General features: G+C 39.5%; 1 long non-coding RNA gene across 1 annotated transcript in view; it reads right to left on the reverse strand.

Annotated features, from left to right (window-relative positions):
- LOC103548868 (uncharacterized) overlaps positions 1-19947 on the reverse strand; it is a 35711-nt gene extending 15764 nt beyond the window's left edge. The window contains exon 1 of the long non-coding RNA XR_011522711.1: positions 19867-19947. This is a non-coding gene — a long non-coding RNA (uncharacterized lncRNA). The remainder of the gene's footprint in view (positions 1-19866) is intronic.
- Positions 19948-20167: the final 220 nt, after the last annotated feature.

Genomic DNA, 20167 nt, shown 5'->3' on the forward strand with positions numbered 1-20167 from the left:
TATTGTCATGTAAGCAGATACGAGTCTGGACTTTGTAGGAGAGATTAGGACTAGAAATAAATATTTGAGATTGACAGCAGTATATAGATTTTCTTTTCTTTTCTTTTTTTTTTTGGTAAGGAAGATTGGCCCTGAGCTAACATCCATTGCCAACCTTCCTCTTTTTGCTTGAGGAAGATTGCCCTTGAGCTAACATCTGTGCCAATCTTCTTGCACTTTGTATATGGGATGCTGCCACAGCATGGCTTGATGAGCTGTGAATAAGTCCACATCCAGGATCCAAACCTGTGAACCCCAGGCCTCTGAAGCAGAGTGCACACTTAACCACTATGCCTCCAGGCTGGCCCCTCTAGATGGTTTTTAAAGTCATGTGACTGGATGATATCAACAAGTGTATGGAGCACTGGAGAGGTCTAAAGACCAAATTATGAGACACTCCAACATTTAGATATTGCAAAAGTGAGGACGAACCAGGAAAGGAGACTAAAAGGAGCGGCTAGTGTAATAGAGGTAAAATCTGAGCGAGCCTGTGTCCTGGAAATCAAGTAAAGAAAGTGCTTCTAAGAAAGGGAAGTATCAACTACATTAAATGTTGCTGATAGTTCAAATAAACTAAGGACTGAGAATTGGCCTTTGGATTTATCAACTGTAAAAATGATTTAATGAAGTGGTTGGAAGTAAAATTCTTATTAGAGTGAGTTTAAAAAAGAATAGGAGAAAAGACATTGGAGACAGTATGGACAATCTTTTTGAGGGATTTTGCTGTAAAGAGGAGCGTGGAAATGGCAAAGTGACTAGATGGGAAAGTAGGATCAAGAGAAGTGTAATTTCTGTGTGGGTGTGAGAAAAATTGGCCCTGAGCTAACTTGTTGCCAATCTTCCTATTTTTTGCTTGAGGCAGGTTGCTGCTGAACTAATGTCTGTGCCCATCTTCCTCTATTTTATATGGGACGCTGCCACAGCGTGGCTTGATGAGTGGTGCTAGGTCCCTGCCGGGGATCTGAACCTGTGAACCCCAGGCCACCAAAGGCCGGCCCCCAAGAGAAGTATAATTTTTAAGATGGGAGAGTTTTCTTCCCTAATGGGAAGGACCTCGTAGAGAGGGAGAAGTTGATGAAGCAGAGCAGGGAGGTGCTGAAGTGATAGAGAACAGAAGCTACTACAAAAGTGGAGGGGTGGCACCAAACAGGAAAATGGGCAGTTTACGCAAAGTAGTAGAAGGAAAGGCAGAGTCATGGCCCCAGGTGTAGGTAGAAGGATAGATACGATGGAGAAGATACTTGTGGAAGTCGTCTTTTAATTGCTTCCATTTTAAGAGTGAAAGAAGGAGCAAAGGTCAAAGCTGAGGGTGAAGATGGAGCAGGAGAAATTGGCTGTTTCAAAGAAACAAATTAAAAAGTTAACAAACAGATGGCGTGGGGGAGTAAGTGAACGGACTAGGGACACTTAGTATGATTACTCTGTAGCACAAACGGCCCACTTGATATTTTGTTATAATTTAAAGTGAGACTAGTCAACAGGGTGATGCGATTTTCTCCAGCCTCATCAGCTTTGGGAGCGCACTCATGCCACATTTGCACAAAGGAAGAGTTGTATTCAACTGGAATTGACGTGTTTCAGTTATCTATGGCTGCATAACAAATGCCAAAGCACGGTAGTTTATTGTTTCTCATAAGTCTGTGGTTTGACCTGTTGGTCTGCTTCACAAGGTGTCAGGCAGGGCAGCAGTAACATGGTGGACTTGACTGGGCTGAAATGTCCACAGCAGCTCACTCATGTGTCTGTACGTTGGCAGGATGGCTGGAAGACTGGGCTTAGCTGGGATGCTGGGATGCCTGGGCTTCTCTGTCTCCAGGTAGTTTCAGAGCCTTTTCCATTCCACCTGGCATCTCCAGCAGGGTATTCAGACTTACTGTATTTCAGCTCAGGGCTCCAAAAGTGAAAAAGTAGAAGCTGCCAATACTTACTAAGTCTTATGTTTGGAACTGGCCCAGATAACTTCTGCCACATTCTGTTGGTTCAGTGAAGGTGAGGACACAAGAAGGTGTGGTATGTTGGAGGCTATCTTTGGAGACTAGCTGCTGGAGTTTATCCTGTGGTTTTCATTGATTCGCATCTCTTCCACATGTAAAACACACCCCCTTCCCAAGACCTCAAAACTTTCATCTCACATAGAATCATGCTCAGGCTTTGAAGTCTAGGATGTTGTTATTGGGTGTAGATGAGATCCCTTGGGTACATCTTCTCTTGAGCTGAAGATGTGTGAAGTAAAGAGACCACATCTGATCTGCACTGACCCCCAACCCCAAAATACAATAGTGACACAGGAACAGGAGAACAGGAGACACTCCCATTTAAAAGGGAGTGGGACAGGAAGCCTATGAGAGGCACTGGTCCATATCAATTCCGAAATCCAGCTGGAAATATACCATCAATTTTCTCTGTTCCAGGGTCAAGGAATCTACGTTTATTAGGGAAGAAATTTGCTCTCTGAGACTAGTCTTGTTTCTTTTCTTTGGGCTCTTGGTTCCACAGAGACCATCTTTCTTTTCCCTAAGACATAACCCATGTTTGCATCTGAATAGCATTCTCAGCCTGATTCTTTCCTGTTAGAAGTTGGGGCCCCAAAGTCACTTTTCCATTTGGACTATTTCTGTCCCTTTCAATCCAAGCTGATATAATTCCTTTAAAAACTTTGTGGGTTTGTGTATCAAATTATAATCCACTCCATTAAACAAAATTCTTATTCTGCTTGGAAATCTCCTTACCCAGATCCACTCTTCATTAAAAGTACCACTTCTATCTCTTATGACACAATAGGTGACAATTTTGCTGCTTGATTGGCCAGCACATAACCCAGGTCCTCTGTTTTCCAGCCTCCAGTAGGAGTTTCTTCACCGTTCTTCCAGTCTTCGCTAATAGTCTTGTGAGGCTCTTCTACCTTCTGTCTGTTCCCAAAGACAACATCATTGCTTTTAGGTTTCTATTATGTCAGCAAAGAACTTGCAGAAATAAACTCCTATTTGTCTATTGCCGTATTGCAAATAGCCCCAAAGCTTAATGGTTTAAAGCAATAGCAATGTATTATTTCTCACAATTAGGTGGGTTGACCAGGCTGTTCTTTTGCATCACGTGGTGTTGGCTGGGTGTACAGTCATCTGGGGCTCAGCTGAGCTGGTGCCTTGGCAGAGACAGCCGAAAAGCTGGGCTGGTGTCTCCATGGAGTCTCTCTAGCAGAAGAGCTTAATTTCTACATATCTGAGGGCTCCCCCGAATGCAAATACAGAAGCTGCCAGGGCTTGTTAAGTCTTAGCCCTGGACTGGCACAGTGTTACTTCCACTGCATTCTGTTGATCAAAGTGAGTCACAGATCAGCCAGGGTCAAGATGGGAGGGGGCTCCCAAAGAGCATGAATGCTGGGAGGCTTATTTCATGGGGAGCAATCTTTGACAACCAGATACCATACCAGATGAGGGGGGTGAAGTGGAGGGGCCGAGGAAGCTGAGAAAATATGCCAGGGATTACTCTTAATGATGAACCATGGAATTGAAGATAAATAGGGAGAGAATAAAAGGTTGGAGAGAGGGTCAATGTAAAGGTGGTAGAACCACTGGATCCTCATGGAGTTAAAAGCCTTTTATTGAGATGGGGAGAGAGAGTGAATGGGAAAGTAAGGAGCTAGAGTGTGGAGAGGGAGAAACTTGAAATTGGGTCATGGAGGAGTTGTAGGTATTGGTGATGCCAAAGTCTAAGGCAGTGGTTCTCATCCCTCATTACACATTACCACCACTTCAAGAGCTTTTCAAAATTACCAATGCCTGGGCCTCTCCCCAGACCAATGAAATCAGTATCTCTTTTGCGGGTCTGAAACATCTGGGTTTTTTTTTTTTAAAGCTTTCCAGGTAATTCTAGCATCCATTTAGGGCTGTGGACCAGTTATCATAAGTGAGGCACTTCAGAAGCGCCTAACACAGTGTGTGCCAAGCATCACCCCACACCTTTACTTACATTCCCTCACTTCATACTCACTGAATTCTATGAGATACATACGATTATCTCCCTTTCACAGATGAGGAAACTGAGGCTCAGAGAGGTTAACCAGGTCCACCTGACACCAAAGCCATATTCTTAGCTTTCTAATTTCTTTCCTCAAACAAATGTGTGGGTTTTGGGTAGAATAAAAGGTACAGATATGTTTAATTTCTGCTTCTTAGGCAAGTGTCTATGCATATTGATTATATATTATTATTTATTTTGGCAAAATTTGCTTCACGACTAGCTGATATCCCTTTCTTGTTAGTTCAAATCTCCTGGAGTTTGAACACAATTAGATAGAAAGTAATTCTAGGATTATTTGCATGAAGCACCCCATCTCATACATGCTCATAAAAATTGTACCCAAGAGCTGTTAGAGGAAATCTGAAAAAAGTATTTCGTACTTAGTACATATCTACCCTTTAACAAAATTACCATTATTACAGAGATGAGGTGAAAATACAACTTCTTCTTGTAGTCTTTTTTTGAGGAAGATTGGCCCTGAGCTAACATCTGTGCCCATTTTCCTCTATTTTATATGTGGGACACCTGCCACAGCATGGCTTGCCAAGCGGTGCATAGGTCTGTTCCCAGGATCTGGCCAACCTGGGGTCACCAAAACAGGGTGTGTGTGAACTTTGCTGAGCCACTGGGTGGGCCCCCCTTGTAGTCTTTTAAACAACACTCTTTTGTTTGGATATCCCTATAATAACTGCTTTTATTTAATCTGTACAAGGCATTTTTAGAAAGTAAGGAGCTGGAAAGAAACTTAGAAGATAAAAACCATATAAGGTGCCTGAGTATGAATTAAATTTGACTGGCTATTTGATAGTCAAATAGGTGACTCTTTAGGGTCTGTAGTCACCATGAGTCAAATCTCAACTCAGGAGTGCCATTTGATACTAACATTTTCATTCAAAAGGACCAAGAACCTAAAGTTTTGACAGACAAGGAAGGACATTTTGGGGTGGCCTGGTGGCAGAGCGGTTAAGTTCACACGTTCCACTTCAGCAGCCTGGGGTTCACCAGTTCAGATCTCGGGCATGGACATGTGCATCACTTATCAAGCCATGCTGTGGCAGGAGTCCCACATATAAAGTAGAGGAAGATGGGCACGGATGTTAGCTCAGGGCCAATCTTCCTCAGCAAAAAGAGGAGGATTGGCAGCAGATGTTAGCTCAGGGCTAATCTTCCTCAAAAAAATAAATAAAAATAGATGAGGAAGGACATTTCATTTTCAAAGAGTCTCTCTCGCAATCTATTGATTGCATCACTGTATTTACTATCAAACCTTGGCTTAAATTCTACTTCCTCTAGGAAACTTCTTTGACACGCTGAACTCCACCCTGGTCACACTGTATTTACTATCAAACCTTGGCTTAAATTCTACTTCCTCTAGGAAACTTCTTTGACACGCTGAACTCCACCCTGGTCACTCCCTTAGGTTGTGTTGATTCATATTTATGCCAAAAACTTTTGTGACAATAGTCAACCCTATCATTTGTATGTTTCTCCAACTGAACCACAAACTTCTTGAAATCAAAGAGCCTATATTTTTCTTTCTTTCTTTCTTTCTTTTTTAGCTTTCTTGCCCTGATGCTAGGTATAATACTAAGTCTATGGTTGGCACTTGACTAATAAATAAGTGTTGACTGAATTAGTGAATGAATGACTAGTATATTAGGGTCTTGGAAATATTCCTAACCATTGAAGATAGCATTAGGAAGACGGCTGGACACTTTCACGCACATGATTTCATTTAGTCATCACCATTACTCTAGGACGAAGGTATTATTAATATGACCACTTAACAGAGGAAGAAGCTGAAGCTTTGAGGAATTAAATCATGCTTAAGTTTGCATGGCTGGAATGGCTGTGACTCAAGTTCAGAGCTATTTGTTTCTAAGGTCTTTGCCCTTTCCATCTCTCTGAACTGCTGCCGTGTTACTCTGGCTTTTTTTCTAGGACAGGTGATAGGAAACCAACTTAAACTAGCTTGGGCTAAAAGAAAGTTTTTATTGGAAGAATCACAAAATAATGGGAAGGTTCAAAGAAGCCAGGGTCTTTCTGGGAACATCGGCTAGGGAACCGGGGCGAACAGACTGTCAGCTACAGGTGGTCTCTGCTCAAGCTCCACTCTGCTGAGAGAGCTTTTCTCTGTGTGTGTGTGTGTGTGTGTGTGTTGGGGAGGGGTGGGGGGAGGGCAGATGGGGGAGAGGGTGTGGTGATCACCAGTAGCCCCAAACTCAAATGCTTCCTCCTTCAAGACTCCAGGGTCCCCATGTATGTATAATTTCTTAAAATCTCATTTGTCAACTGATTTTAAGGCGCATCACAATATATCTCTCTAGAGAAAGAAAAGCAAACTATTCACGTGGTTTTAGAATACAGCGTCCTAAAGAGGCATGTTCTTGGCCTGGGTGATAAATGGCCTGCATGGTACCCTGAAAGAAGACAAAGGTCAGGCTCTGTCACATCCTCCCTGCCTTCGTCCAGCACTACTCACACCTATTGCCAGATCTCTGTGTTCACCCAGTCACCCTTTTGCTATTATTAATTGATAGGTTTCCAGAAGATTTCCAAATAATTTTTAAAAAATTATCTAATATGGTATTAACAGATAACCAGGTTTTTAATGCTTTAAGGATGATACTGATGATATCTTCATTTGTTAGAATTGACGTTTTTCTCTACAACTGACTAAATATTTTATTAGTACCAGAAAAATATGACTGAACTAACATTATCACCGTGCCAGTATTTTCTAGTCATTTTAAGGTCATATGGTACATAAGAGACTTGCAGTGGTTTTCCTTTTTTTTTTATTTGCCGCAGATCTCCTTGTTGAAATACAAATCAATCCAGTTTCTCAATAGGCAAAGCAGATAAAAGCCAGGCTTTTGTTTTTTCCGAGGGAATTCAGAATGGGACTGTTTTCCTCCCCTGCAACCCTTCTTTTAGGTGGCCTCAGACCGGGTTCTCAGGATGGAATTTGAACACCCTGGTGGAGCAGGAGGATCCTGCCCTGGAAGCTAGAAGACCTGTGTCGAAGAACTGGTTCTGCTAGTAATTAGTTGTGCAACCTTCAGCGAGACATTTAACCTCTATCTTTTTCCACGTGTAAAATGGGGATAATAATACTTGCCCATTCCATCTGCCAAGGCGGTTGTTAGGATCAAACAACCCAATGGATACAAAAGTGCTTTACAAATAGTAAAAACTAGTATAAACATGTAAAACACCTCATTGCACTTATATTTCAATAAATATCTGTTGATGTAGACAGAACTTTGTAATCTAGGAGACAGAAAAAAAATCACTATAAACTCCCCATTTAAAACCTTTTTGTGGCTCTCATAGTTTGGAGGGAGACTACAATATGAATATTGAAACAGAGTATCTTTTTAGTGTATATAAGGAGGACAATATCAATTTTACTAACCATCTCATGTTAGCAAGGTGACCTAGCATTGGTGACATGCTTGGTCCTAGAAACACGTTAAGACAAGTCTACGGAAGAAAAGAGGGAGAAAAGTCTGGAGTATAAAGGTAAATTGTGTGAGCAGTAACAATAAATTCATGAGCTCATGGGAAAAGAGCACTTGAATTAATTGGCATCACCATCCATCAGAAGCTGTTGATTACTCCAGGAACAGGGTGTAAATCCCATGAAATGAAAAGCCAGGCTGCAAAATATCAATCTATTTTAACCTGCTGTTAAGAAGGGAAATGAGCGGCGCTGTGCAAATGTTGTATTTCCACTCACCAAATGCAACAATTAGACCCACACTTTCATGAATTAACCTGTGAAGTGAATAAATCTTCCCCTCAACGGTTTCATGTCATTGGTTCAAATGGTGTAACGTTTCTTACAGAAAGAACTTAAGGAGAATAAATCCATTAGGGAAAGTGGGGGAATTTATTGTACTCCAAGGCTGTGCTTTTAAACAGACCTCGACTGTACTAACACAAAAAACGACCCTGTGTTTAAGGATCGTCAATTTCAGGTTTGCAATAGGCATTGTAAGGAACCAACACACTGTGCATGTATTTCTTCCACCTCTCTTTACACAAGGAACTGGGCTGCTTTGTGTTTGCATTGCACCTAATGCCTGGGAGCTCATTCCCAGGAGATCAGTGGAAAGAACGAGTTCCCCAGGTCAGCCATTACGATTTAATTTTTATTTATTTTTCTAGTAAAATTTGAACTTTCTTCATTTCTACAACTGTGGAAAAAATAAAATCTGTAAGCTGACACACCATTTCTGTTGGCCGCCTCAGAAACTTCCTGAGAACACCATTTACAAGTTATATCATTTCCCTCAAAAGCGCCAAGTTTTTCTCCTTTTACTCTAGGGGCTAAAAAGAAAGCCACTGTACCTTTTCCATAAATATCAACAGTTCAATGGAAAGCTGTTTATTTTTCTCCTGAAGCACATTAATGCTACTGATAACAACAGCAGCTTTTCAAACTCAAGGCAAGACGAGAAGGAGCCAGCCCCAACTCTCCAGCAGGAGCAACAAATGCTTTTTCACCTCAGGCTGTTTGTAAGAAAGGATTTTCTTTTTTTCTCTTACGGGTCCGTTTTCCCATTCACTGATATTCACCCCTAACCCTACTTCAGTGAGAATAAAAAAGGGCTCAGGGACACTTTAAAGTTGGGCTACTGGAAAGTTAAAGACATTAAATTGTAGAATAAGCGTTGGATACAGCACATTAAGGCTTTTCCCATCAGACTAGATTGAGATATATTTTCTCGTAGCCTGCTTGATTGGGAGATTATTTTAGAATAAATTTAAATATATAAATTCAACATGTAAATTAAAATAAATTGCGTTTCTCATCAATGTTCTGGAACATTCAGGCTTTAGCTAGAAAACTTTGTGTCCAGTGCCAGAAAATCATAGCTTTTAGGCAGGAGTTAACTTTTATCTCCAGGAAACAACTGACCTCGTGAGTTCTTTAGCTATCTCAACCATCAGGAGTGCTAAATTAATAAAGGTAAGTCTCACATTGTGGATTATGCAATAACCAAGTAAAGCCAACTGGACACATGCGGGTCATTCCAGAAAAGTCAGTCCTATCATGGGTGGACAGGCAATGCTTTCCATAGCGGCTCAGCCAATGAATCTATTCAGTTCTTTATTCCCTCAGTATCTATAACAATTCCTGTTGCCTTCCTTTATTTTCTATTTTTTTGAGTAATCTTGAATCCTTTTATCCATCTTCTCAATTCCTATGGTTGTTTTCCATCAATTCCAGTACTGACAGCAGTTTTTCATTAAAATTCTGAAAGATAGTCATAAAACTCACAGACTATTAAAACCAGCAAGTTGCTAAAAATCAGAGCAACCAGAGAAGGGATGTGATCTTTCCAAGGATACACAGCTAATTTTTGCCAAGTCATTGGAAAAACCAAGATTTCTGGACTATGCCAATCCACTGCTTTTCCCACCACACTAATCCAATCTATAAGACAATTTCTGGGTGTAAAACTGTTGCCTCTACCTATAGATACAGAGTTTTCTCCCATATATTTCTCTCTGCTCTCTGGACTCCTATTCAACTTGGGGTAGGTACCATAACTCAATTGTCTTTTCATACCCAGCATCTCATATAGTGCCTGACACACAGTGGGTGCTTGATAACATTGTGTATCACTCCCACTTACTATTTATTTATTTATTTATTTATTTATGTTAAGATTGCCCCTGAGCTAACAGCTGTTGCCAATCTTCTTCTTCTTTTTTTTTTTTCCTTCTTCTCCCAAAGCCCCCCAGTACATGGTTGTATATTCTAATTGTAGGTCCTTCTAGTCCTGCTATGTGGGACGCCGCCTCAGCATGGCTTGACGAATGGTGCTAAGTCTGAGCCCAGGATCCGAACTGGTGAAACCCTGGGCTGCTGAAGTGGAGCACACCAACTTAACCACCCGGCCATGGGGCTGGGTCCCACACTCACTATTTAATACTTCTCCAACTGGCACATAAGTCTGTCTTCCCAGCTTGATGAAAGCTCCTTAAGGGCATAAACTATACCCTATTATTTTGAAGATATTACAGTTCCTAGTAGCAGTTAGCACATGCAGACTTTGTTTTTTCTTTTAATTGAAAATCACAGAATAATGTCATAGAATGACATCAATCCAATTTTCTGAAGAAGTACTATGGTAGGCTGAATAATGGCACCCCAAATATGTCCTTGGGAACTGTGAATGTTGCCTTATACGACAAAAGGAACTTTGCAGATGTGATTAAGTTAAGGTTCTTGATTTGAGTTATCCAGGTGGGTCCATTGTCATCAGAAGGGTCCTCATAAGAGGGATGCAGGAGTCAGAGCCAGAGGAGAAGGTGATGTGATGACGGAAGCAGGGAGAGGAGCGACGTGCTTTGACGATAGAGGAAGGGGACACAAACCAAGCAATGCAGGTGGCCACAAGAAGCTGAAAAGGACGAGGAAACAGATTTTTCCTTCGAAGCCTCCAAAAGGTCTCAGACTTTCCAACTCCTTGACTTTAGCCTAGTAAAATGGTTTTGGATGTCTGACCTCCAGAACTCTAAGAGAATACATTTTTGTTGTTTTAAGCCACTATATTTGTGGTACTTTGTTACAGCAGAATCCTAGGAGACTGACAACAATTACCATGGAGGCAATTGCTGCAAACCGACAAAAGCGAGACATACAACCATATACCTGACAGACACACTGAACAGAGCTGGAAGGAACTTTGAAAAATTATCCTTTCTGATCCCCTGACCCGAGGCAAAGGATAGCCTGTAGGATAGATGGTGGAAGCTTGTCCATATGTCTTTTAAGATCCTTAGGAACAAAGACTATATTTTGTTTTGTTTTTCCAGACTGGCAGAAGATAAATTTCTGCTTGGCTTTTACTCATTTGAAACACACATTATTTTTTTTTTTTTTGCCCAAAGGAGAAAAAATACTGAGCTGTATAGCTGATAGGCGGGCAACTTCACCTGCAATCTTGCTAACATAGATTTGAATCTAGAGATACAAATAGTAGCAATTAAGCAAAACAATCCAACAAACAGATGGTTTTGGAGACAAAATATCTAGTTTTCTTTAAGCCAATTCACTTCTGCTGTGGTCTAGCCCTGACCTCAATTCTACTTTTTAATCCCACAATTTGTGGTGTGTGTGTGTGTGTGTGTGTGTTTGTGTGTGTGTTATTCATCTGAACTAAGCTTACCCTTGGCTTACGAAATGTGAATTGGAAAGCTGTTCTCAAAACGAGCTCCCTCCTGGAGGATTTCCCAAAGCTCAGCCTGCTTTAATTACTTCACCAAGAAGTTTTCAATGAACTGTTTTGAACCTGGCATTCACAATACACTTGCCTTGTACTGAGCGATAGCTTTATGACAGGAAGCTTTGTTAGCTGGACCACCCGGGGAACGAAGCTTGAATAGAATATGGCCGCCTGTCGATTTAAGAATGTGGGCTCCTCTCATGCCACACCTGTGTACCCTTGGCTGCTCCCAGCTCCTGTTCATTTCCCATGTAATTCAAGGTGTTGAACGTAATCCACAGAGCTTTGCAAAAATAGCCTCCTTGATGGGTGCTTCTCAGACCCTGACTATGCCAGAAACCTCTTCTCCTGTAGTCTAAAGGTGCTCGAAGGCTGTGCAGATGATGCTTTCAAATGATATCTGAGATATGACGGATGGTGTTTATGCAGCAGTTCCACAATAGTTCGAGAGTGAAATCTTTAGGATTCCCTAAACAGCCCGTTTTAGTTTTGACTGAATTTACCATCTTCACAATTGAAAGCATAATAAAAGTATTACTTAGGTTAAAATAGTCAAACTGATGTGAACACAATTTCTCTTTCTGACAAGATTCCTATAATTTCTACTCATTTGTTTAGTGTTTCAAACAAATCAATAGTCTTAGCTTGCCTCGATGCACTGCGTTCCTTCTTCTGGCAATACATCACCATTCGGTTTAGAATCCATTCATCCCCTATTTTTGTGGTAGGAGCCCAAGGGTAAAGAACGTTAGCCAGATATAAATTTTATTCCTTTGGCCACAGTGATTGGTTCAGGGGTAAATGTATGATCTAAGATGGGCCATTCAGAGCAAATTTTGGACTTTCACTAGGAATGCTGGGATAAATGTTTGTTCTTTTAGATGGATTCAAACCCAGAAGAATGTAGTTCTCAAACCTGGTGTCAGTCATTTGCCACTAACACTGAGAAATGGAGCCCAGACCTGGGGAAGGAAAAACTGCTTCCTGGTGACATTGTTTGAATCCTAAGTCAAGTTTCTCCTGAATCGTTCAGTTGCGTAAGCCACCAAATTCCCTTTTTTGCTTTAGTGCTTTTGAGTTGGGTTTTTAGTCACTTGCAACTGAAAGAATAATAACTGTTATAAAGATAACATTATAATGATACTGAAAATTCAGATGTGGTTCAAAGATGTCTGTGAAAGCCAATTGAGGACCAAATCCTTGAATTTAAACACTTTCTAGGACTCTCAGAAATCAGAGTGGTGGGACCCTTACTACTGCCAGCATACTGAAAAATATAAAAACCATTTATTTGTTCCTGAAAACCTTTTCTTTAGTAATTTGTAAATACATAGTTGGCCTCTGTGGGAAAATGATTAAAATGCTAGATCCTGTTTGCTTAAGCAGGCCCCATTTCTTCATCAGGTATATTGGACACGAAAGCATGGGATGCATTCCTGCTGCAAAATTCAAGTTGGGAAAAAGTAAAAATACATTTATATCTATCCATGAACATGCCTGTCAAGATTAACATAGAATATTTACAGAAATGGTGAGCTTTTAGAATAGACATACAGAATTTTAACCTTTTTCTTAATTATGGCTTTTTACTGAATATTAGACTAACTTTAACTTTTGGCAATGGAAATATGACCTGAAAGTTTTCATTTTCCTTGTAAGGATCTGAAATTTTGAACTACTTTTTTTTTTTTTTTTTTTTTTGAGGAAGATTAGCCCTGAATTAACATCTGCTGCTAATCCTTCTCTTTTTGCTGAGGAAGACTGGCCCTGAGCTAACATCCGTGCCCATCTTCCTCTATTTTGTATGCAGGACGCCTGGCACAGCATGACTTGATGAGTGGTGCGTAGGTCCACACCTGGGATCCGAACCAGTGAACCCTGGTGGGCTGGCCCCTGAAATTTTGAACTTTTAAATTTATCTTTGAGAGGTTTATTTTGCCTCCCTTCCAAAGATAGATAACAATGACTCTTTCAAACAAATCTGCAGTGTTGTTGCAATATTGGGTTTTTTTTGAGGAAGATTAGCCCTGAGCTAACATATGCGCCAATCCTCCTCTATTCTTTTGTATGTGGGATGCCACCACAGAATGGCTGATGAGTGGAGTAGGTCCACACCTGGGATTCGAACCCATGGACCAATGCTGCCGAAGCAGAGGGCATGGAACGTTAACCACTCGGCCATGGGGTCGGCCCCTGCAATACTGTTTTTAAAAAACAGATGTGATTTCTTAGATTAATAAAAAGTTCTAGTAGATAGGATGACAAAAATCAAATGAATAAGAACAAAGGATAGCATAATTGTGCTGTGATAAAAAATGCTTTTAGACATTGACATTATTTTGTTAAATTCTAAAAATTAAAATGATGATGTTAAGAAGGAGATTGTTTTGTTTAAAATTCTATTTCCTCTTTGTGTCTATCTCTTACAGAGCTTCCTTGATGATTTTTTCTTTGTTTCCCAGCTTTCTAATTCTCTTTTCATTCCACTAATGTATTAATTTGGGACATATGAATGACATTTTTATTGGTAAAAAGTGGTTGAAATTTTCAGTAATTTGATATAGTTTAATCTAATACAATTTACTTTTTAGAGAAAATTTCAGTTTTTAATTTCAACTTCCAGGGTCTTCTTCCTGCCATGATCTTTGTTGTTGTTTTTTGATGAGGAAGATTGGCCCTGAGCTAACATGTGTGACACTCTTCCTCTATTTTGTATATAGGATGCCACCACAGCACCGCATGAGCAGTGTGTAGGTCGGTGCCTGGGGCCTGAACCTGCGAACCTGGGGCTGCTGAAGCAGAGCATGTGAACTTAACCACTATGACACCAGCCAGCCTATTCCTCCATAATCTTTATAAATGGATTCTAATTTTATCTGAATTGTGATGAGACTATGTCTTTCTGGGACAAAAAACAACAACAAACAAAAAACCTCCCAGCAAGATCCTTGTCAGAACTAAGTTATATCAATTGTTATGGATTAAGTTTTGCTCCTTCCAAACCCATAAAAAAAAGATATGTTGAAGACCTAACCCCTAGTACCTCAGAATGTGAATTTGGAAATGGGGTCTTTACTGAGAGCATCCGATTAAAATGAGATCATTAGGGTGGGCCCTTATCCAATATGACTGGTATCCTTATGAAAAAGGGAAATTCGGACACAGGACAAGCACAGAGGGAAGACCATGTGAAGACACAAAGGGAGAAGACGGCCCTGTGACTGGAGTGATGCATCTGCAAGACGAAAAGTGCCAAGGACAGCTGGCAGACAGCAGAAGCTAGAAGGGGCAAGGAGAGATTCTCTCTGAGAGCTGTCAGAGAGAGCGGGGCACAGAGGACGGCTCGATTTCAGCTTCCAGAACTGTAAGAGAATACCTTCCTTTTGTTTTAGGTCACCTAGGTTTTGGTATTTTGTTATGGAACCCCTAGGAAACAAATACAGAAACCATTGGCACATGGACTTTGCAATGATTTACCGGCTCTCAAATAAAAGTTGACTTTATTAAATAAAAACTTTTTTCTGTCTCCATAAATTAGAGGAGAAACAGAGGAATAGATAAGTTCCTCTTGTTCAGTGTTCACAAGAAAGTTTCTTTTCAATATTATTTGATGGAATATAGAGTAGAGTTCTAATGACTGTTTATTCTTTTTTGGAAACTCTATTCAAATATATGTGGCCTGTAAAAAATATGAGACTCGTTGCATAAGACCAATTTTAGCCTAATACATATGTAAATGGTTCTCAATGTATAAGAAAGATTTTAGTAATAAAAAAATCATTTTATAGAATCCCTCACATCAGAATAGACATGGAGCCTAGTTGTACGGTTGCAGAAAAGTATCAAACTTTTTATGTTTTAGTGAAAATTAAGATAAATTACATTATAACTATACTAATGGCTGAAAGTTTCATATTAGGCAAATAAATGTCTACAGCTACTCAAATTACACATGTCTCATCCAAAAACTTCAGTAAGAAGCAATTTTAGATGGGTTCAAAATAATAAATATCATGAAATTTCAAATGGAGATTTGGCATAGTTTTGAGATAAATATGACTGGATACACACATGTGCCACTCTTTTCTGTCTTCTTACTTTTAATGAGATTCTAATGATGACAATAATATGGCTACACACAGGAAATAGTTTTTCTTCCTTCTTTTCTCTCACTCTTTCCTTTAAAACATTCACATTAATTTTTATTGATACTGATGTTAACATTTTGGCATCTTTCCCAAGTATATTGCAAAAACACATCAATAAAAATTTAAATTAAAAAAAATATGTAGTCTAGGGGCCAGACAATAATGGCGTATTCCTTTAAAAATAGGTATAAGGTATACAGGACAGGTAACCAAAATTCTAGAATTGGAACTTTGACCTTAACTAAACATAACTGATATTTCTATCTGGTGTGTACTTGACATAGGACTTACCAAGCCCAAGATAAATTTATTTATGGAGACATAACTTGCCCTTTCGTGCTTGTACCTTTGTTGGTAACTTGTTTAAACCAATTTTGTATTTTCTTTGCATGTTTGAATTGATTTGCTAAAAATTATCTGCTGACAAAAAAGTACAGCTAAAACTCAGAATTCCCAGGTTGTGGGACTCGTTCAGAGTCAATTTCCATTTTCTTTTAAGATTTTGTACAAGTTGCAAGAGAGGAGACACAAACTATCTCATTAATTGTAATCAAATATAGATATACGTTTTAAATACATGGAAAAAAGTGGCATTGGCATAATCTGCATATTCTTCATTTTTGTATTTGATCTGGTTATATTTTTCTTTGAAGAGAAGTCGCAAGAGTCAAGTATGTTTATAAGGTGAGTTAAGAAAACTTGTAACGTGTGAAAAGTCAATTTCTTTAAAAATTGTCACCAACTAAACCCTGATTTGTAAGTAGGAAAAGTTATCAGTTATTAAAAAAAAATAGTAATACTCCCAAAGTGTATACTTCTGCCACAAAGAAATTAAGAATTAATATTTTACTCAGCACATTTAGTCATTGTGGAAATCAATGAGAAAAATCACAGTGGAAAGTTATGTGAAGATTCATGTAAGGTTAAATAGCCATTAAGAAGGAATTAATTAAGAGTAAGAAGATAATAAAAAGAAAATGTTTGCACGCTTTCATTATCTTAGTATTGATTATCTATTTTGTAAATTTTCATGGTTGCTTTAAACATCTCAGGCCACTTCAATCATTATCATTCAACCCTCTGACTCTGTCAGAGTGTGCTAAGATAGTAATATGAGATTAAGCTAAATGCATACCAGAAGGTATAGTAGCTTGAAATGCATTTCAAAATTAATTAGAAATTAATTTCGTTTATCAGTGGTGGTGGGAACATAATTACAGGCAATTGAAAATTGATTGTGTACATGTGCTCATACACTTGTGTTTTTCTACATGTTGATAGAATTCTGTGAAATGAAGGAAAGGTCTTCAAATTGGCTGCTTCTGCCTTATTCTATGGTTGGATATTCAATTGACATCACGGGTTACAATAGAGGGCAGATGATATTATTTAATGAAGTCTAGACCTGCTAGACTATTCAGCATTGACTCGGGGGATGGCATGGCTCCCCTCCAAAACCTCTCTCATGAGCTGACCTTGTTATTTTCACCTGCATGTCTCAACCTATATTGGGTTTAAAATGTGAGTATCAACTGAATGGAAATAGAGATTTTCCTTTCTCTCCTTCCCTCTCTCCGTCTTTTCTTTAGGTTTGTGTCTTGTATGCACGTGCATTATAACTCTCTTTCGATTACCCAGACCTCACGCTGGACCTTGACAATGTCTGAAGAAATCCTAAATTGCTAGAACATAGGGAATATAAGTGGCCTCCTTTTATTTCTGGGCTGCTTGCCTTCTTGAGAATGCATGAACAACGTTTTTATTTGAGGGTTTGCTCGTCCTTCTTTAAACTGACTGGCAAATTTGCTTTTATCTAGAAAGTCATGAAACGGGTACCAGTATCTGACTTTTTGACGCCCCTAAATTAGATGAATGGCCTTATTTTCACTAACTTTCACTTTGATATACATATTTTTGAAAGCTTTCCCCCTTTCCTTCCTTTTTAAAATTGGATGTGTCAAACATGCCCGGACCGCTTTAGCATAGCTTATCTGTCTGCTGAAGGAGTGCTGGAAAATTTACATTTAAACAGCACCTCCAAGAGTTCTTAATGATGTGGCGCTGAAAGGCAGCTGGCTGGGGTCCAAGTCTGGGGTTTCACTGCTCTGGGAGGAAGGTCAGTTTATTCCTAAGGGGAATGGAAAAAAAAATACTATATACTCTGTATATCCTACAAGAGAAAAATTACAAATTCAGATGTAATATTTAAAATACTTCCTTCTTAATTTCAAAGTAACTCCTTCTAGTAGCCAGTGAACTCCCAATGGTTAAAATTATTAGCTTAAGATGTTCTGCTTTAGTTTAGACAAAAACCTCTAAGTGGCCTACTTTCATTTTCGTCTGGTTGAACAGTTTGTGGTTATATTTAAAATAACCTTTTAAATGATCTTGGTAAGGGGGTAAGGGAGTAAAAAAAATAAAAAAACCCACCAAACCTCAATTTTTGAAAACTTTTTTTCCTGAAGTCTTCTGCCTAATTGTTCCAATAAGGACGCAAAAATTTATATCAATTATGTAAGTTTCTTTTAGTCTCAAAAGCAACAGAGAGCAAAAACAAGAAAAAAAAATGCAGGCAAGTTTCGTATTCTTTCTTAGATTAGCTCCTCATCTTGTTTTTCATGAATTTTGAAAACAGAGTGTGCCTATCGGAGGTGGAAAGAACAGGGGCTGTGACAAGAGCTCAAAGGAAAATCTTAGTGACATAGGACCACATGCCAACTAACAGGGGATTACTTATGGGTGATGTGTGTGTTCCCTAGTGATCCCTGAAGCTCCCCGCGTGCGATTAACTGTCTGGTTGGGAGGTGAACGCTGGGCCAGGCAGATTACTATAACGACTTTTCTTCACAACCAAGTCATTTGTTAAATAAAATCTATGGGAAAACTGATGCCATAAAAAAAGTTAAATAGCATCAAGAAGGCCTTATCACTCTTCTTATCCTTGAACTCGAGAGACTTAATGATCTTCAAATATGTCGTATTTAAACAAACCCCTTTTCAAACGAAATGAAGGATTGGAGAGTGTAATCACCACCACAAAACTTAAGGAAGTGGCATAAGAGTTCTGCTTTCTTGCCTTAATTTTGATAACAATCGAATGTGCTGAGGAAACCTCCAGGTCCTAAAGTTAAACATTTTCTCCCATTTTCCACAGCGAAAATGTTGAAAAAAATGACAGCTTCTGTTTTTGGGTTTTTGAGCACAACCCATGTTGTTTAATGTGTCCAGAAGCAAGCTTTGTTAATGGACATCAGGCATCTCAGAAACTGCTCAAGGACAGCACGCACGTTATGCTGAGGTTGGGGAGGGTACCCCTGTGCCATCACACCAGGAACCTTCTTATAACTCTGTCTGAAGAGTCACTGCGTGAAAGACCAGAAGGCTGCCGTCTGCTTTGTGATATCCTGAAATATTGTGCTATCTCTGCTTGGCTTCTCTAAGAACAGAATTTTATGAAGTCTGAGATCACCCTGACGGACAACCATTAAAATGTGACTGTTTTCTGTCTGTGCATAGGTTCCGGTAGAGTGATGTTCCTTATTCTTCCTTCGGGTTACAGACCCCTTTGAGAATCAGTAAAAGCTATAAAATCCAGGAAAAAAGGCACACACACATACACACAGAGAAATTGCATATCTTGTTAGGGAGTTGCATGAAGTCCCTGAAGCTTGTCCATGAACCCCTGATGCACAGAAACTATACTTCGTCTGATTGATGGATTCATCTTGCATTTTTATAACCTTTCTAGGGCACCTGCATTTTATTGGTACTTTTTGGTAAGGGAGCCAAGACTCCTCTAAAAGCCACAAAAAAATGAGATTGCTTAAAATGGAGAAGTAACCAAGAAAGAAAGAAACTAAAACCCCAACAACTCCCAAGATTCAATTCCTTCAGGAAAATCTGTGTCATCCGTCACTTCTCCAAGTGCTGCTCTTTTATTCTTAGTTGGTGGGTTTTGGAGCCTTTCCTTCCCTTTGCTGCCTCTCCCTGCTTCTATCTTCCCTTTCACGGACCCCGACAGGGACACGTTCTTATCTGTTCTGTTCGGAACTAGCGTGACACAATTGTAATTGCATGCTCATTTAATTTGTGAAACCAGGGTTCTTTCCTCCAGTGTATGCATTCTTGTGTCAGAGTGCCTTCCCCTTTCTTCTGAAAACATGTCTTCAAGAAGAATAAGTTCTGAACTCAAGAAATGTTTTCCTTTCTCAAATTAGCTGTAGATACAGCACATTGACTCATTTCAAATGTGAGAGATTGTACATGTTTTCATCAGGACCAGTGTGCCCTTTACCCCGTAAAAAGCTAAATATAAGCCTGTCTCACATCTCCCTCCCGCTTAGCAGTCCTTATCTAGTCCTTATCTTCATCCCCCGAAAAGAGCAACATCTGAAAGATCCACGACTCTTTCTTACCTGAGGGAAGACCTGTGGTCGTGTCTCATGGAAATGGTTTCACTTTAATTGCAGTTTTCCAGTTTTCCACTAGTTGGGGCTCTATACAAAGGAAAGAAAACTCAGGGACTCATTGGGAATCATTTACAACAAAACACATTTTATATGATACCTCTACAGTATTTTCCGAGCCCCTGGAAATAAGCTCTCTAATTTTGTCCCAATATACCAATCATGAGGTTGTATTATATTGTTGGATCAGTTGTATTTGCTTTGCCCGCCTTGGTTAGAGAAGTCTAAACCAAGGTTACTGCTTTTGGTA

Source organism: Equus przewalskii, chromosome 9, assembly GCF_037783145.1.
Source record: "Equus przewalskii isolate Varuska chromosome 9, EquPr2, whole genome shotgun sequence".
Classification (NCBI taxonomy): Eukaryota; Metazoa; Chordata; class Mammalia; order Perissodactyla; family Equidae; genus Equus; species Equus przewalskii.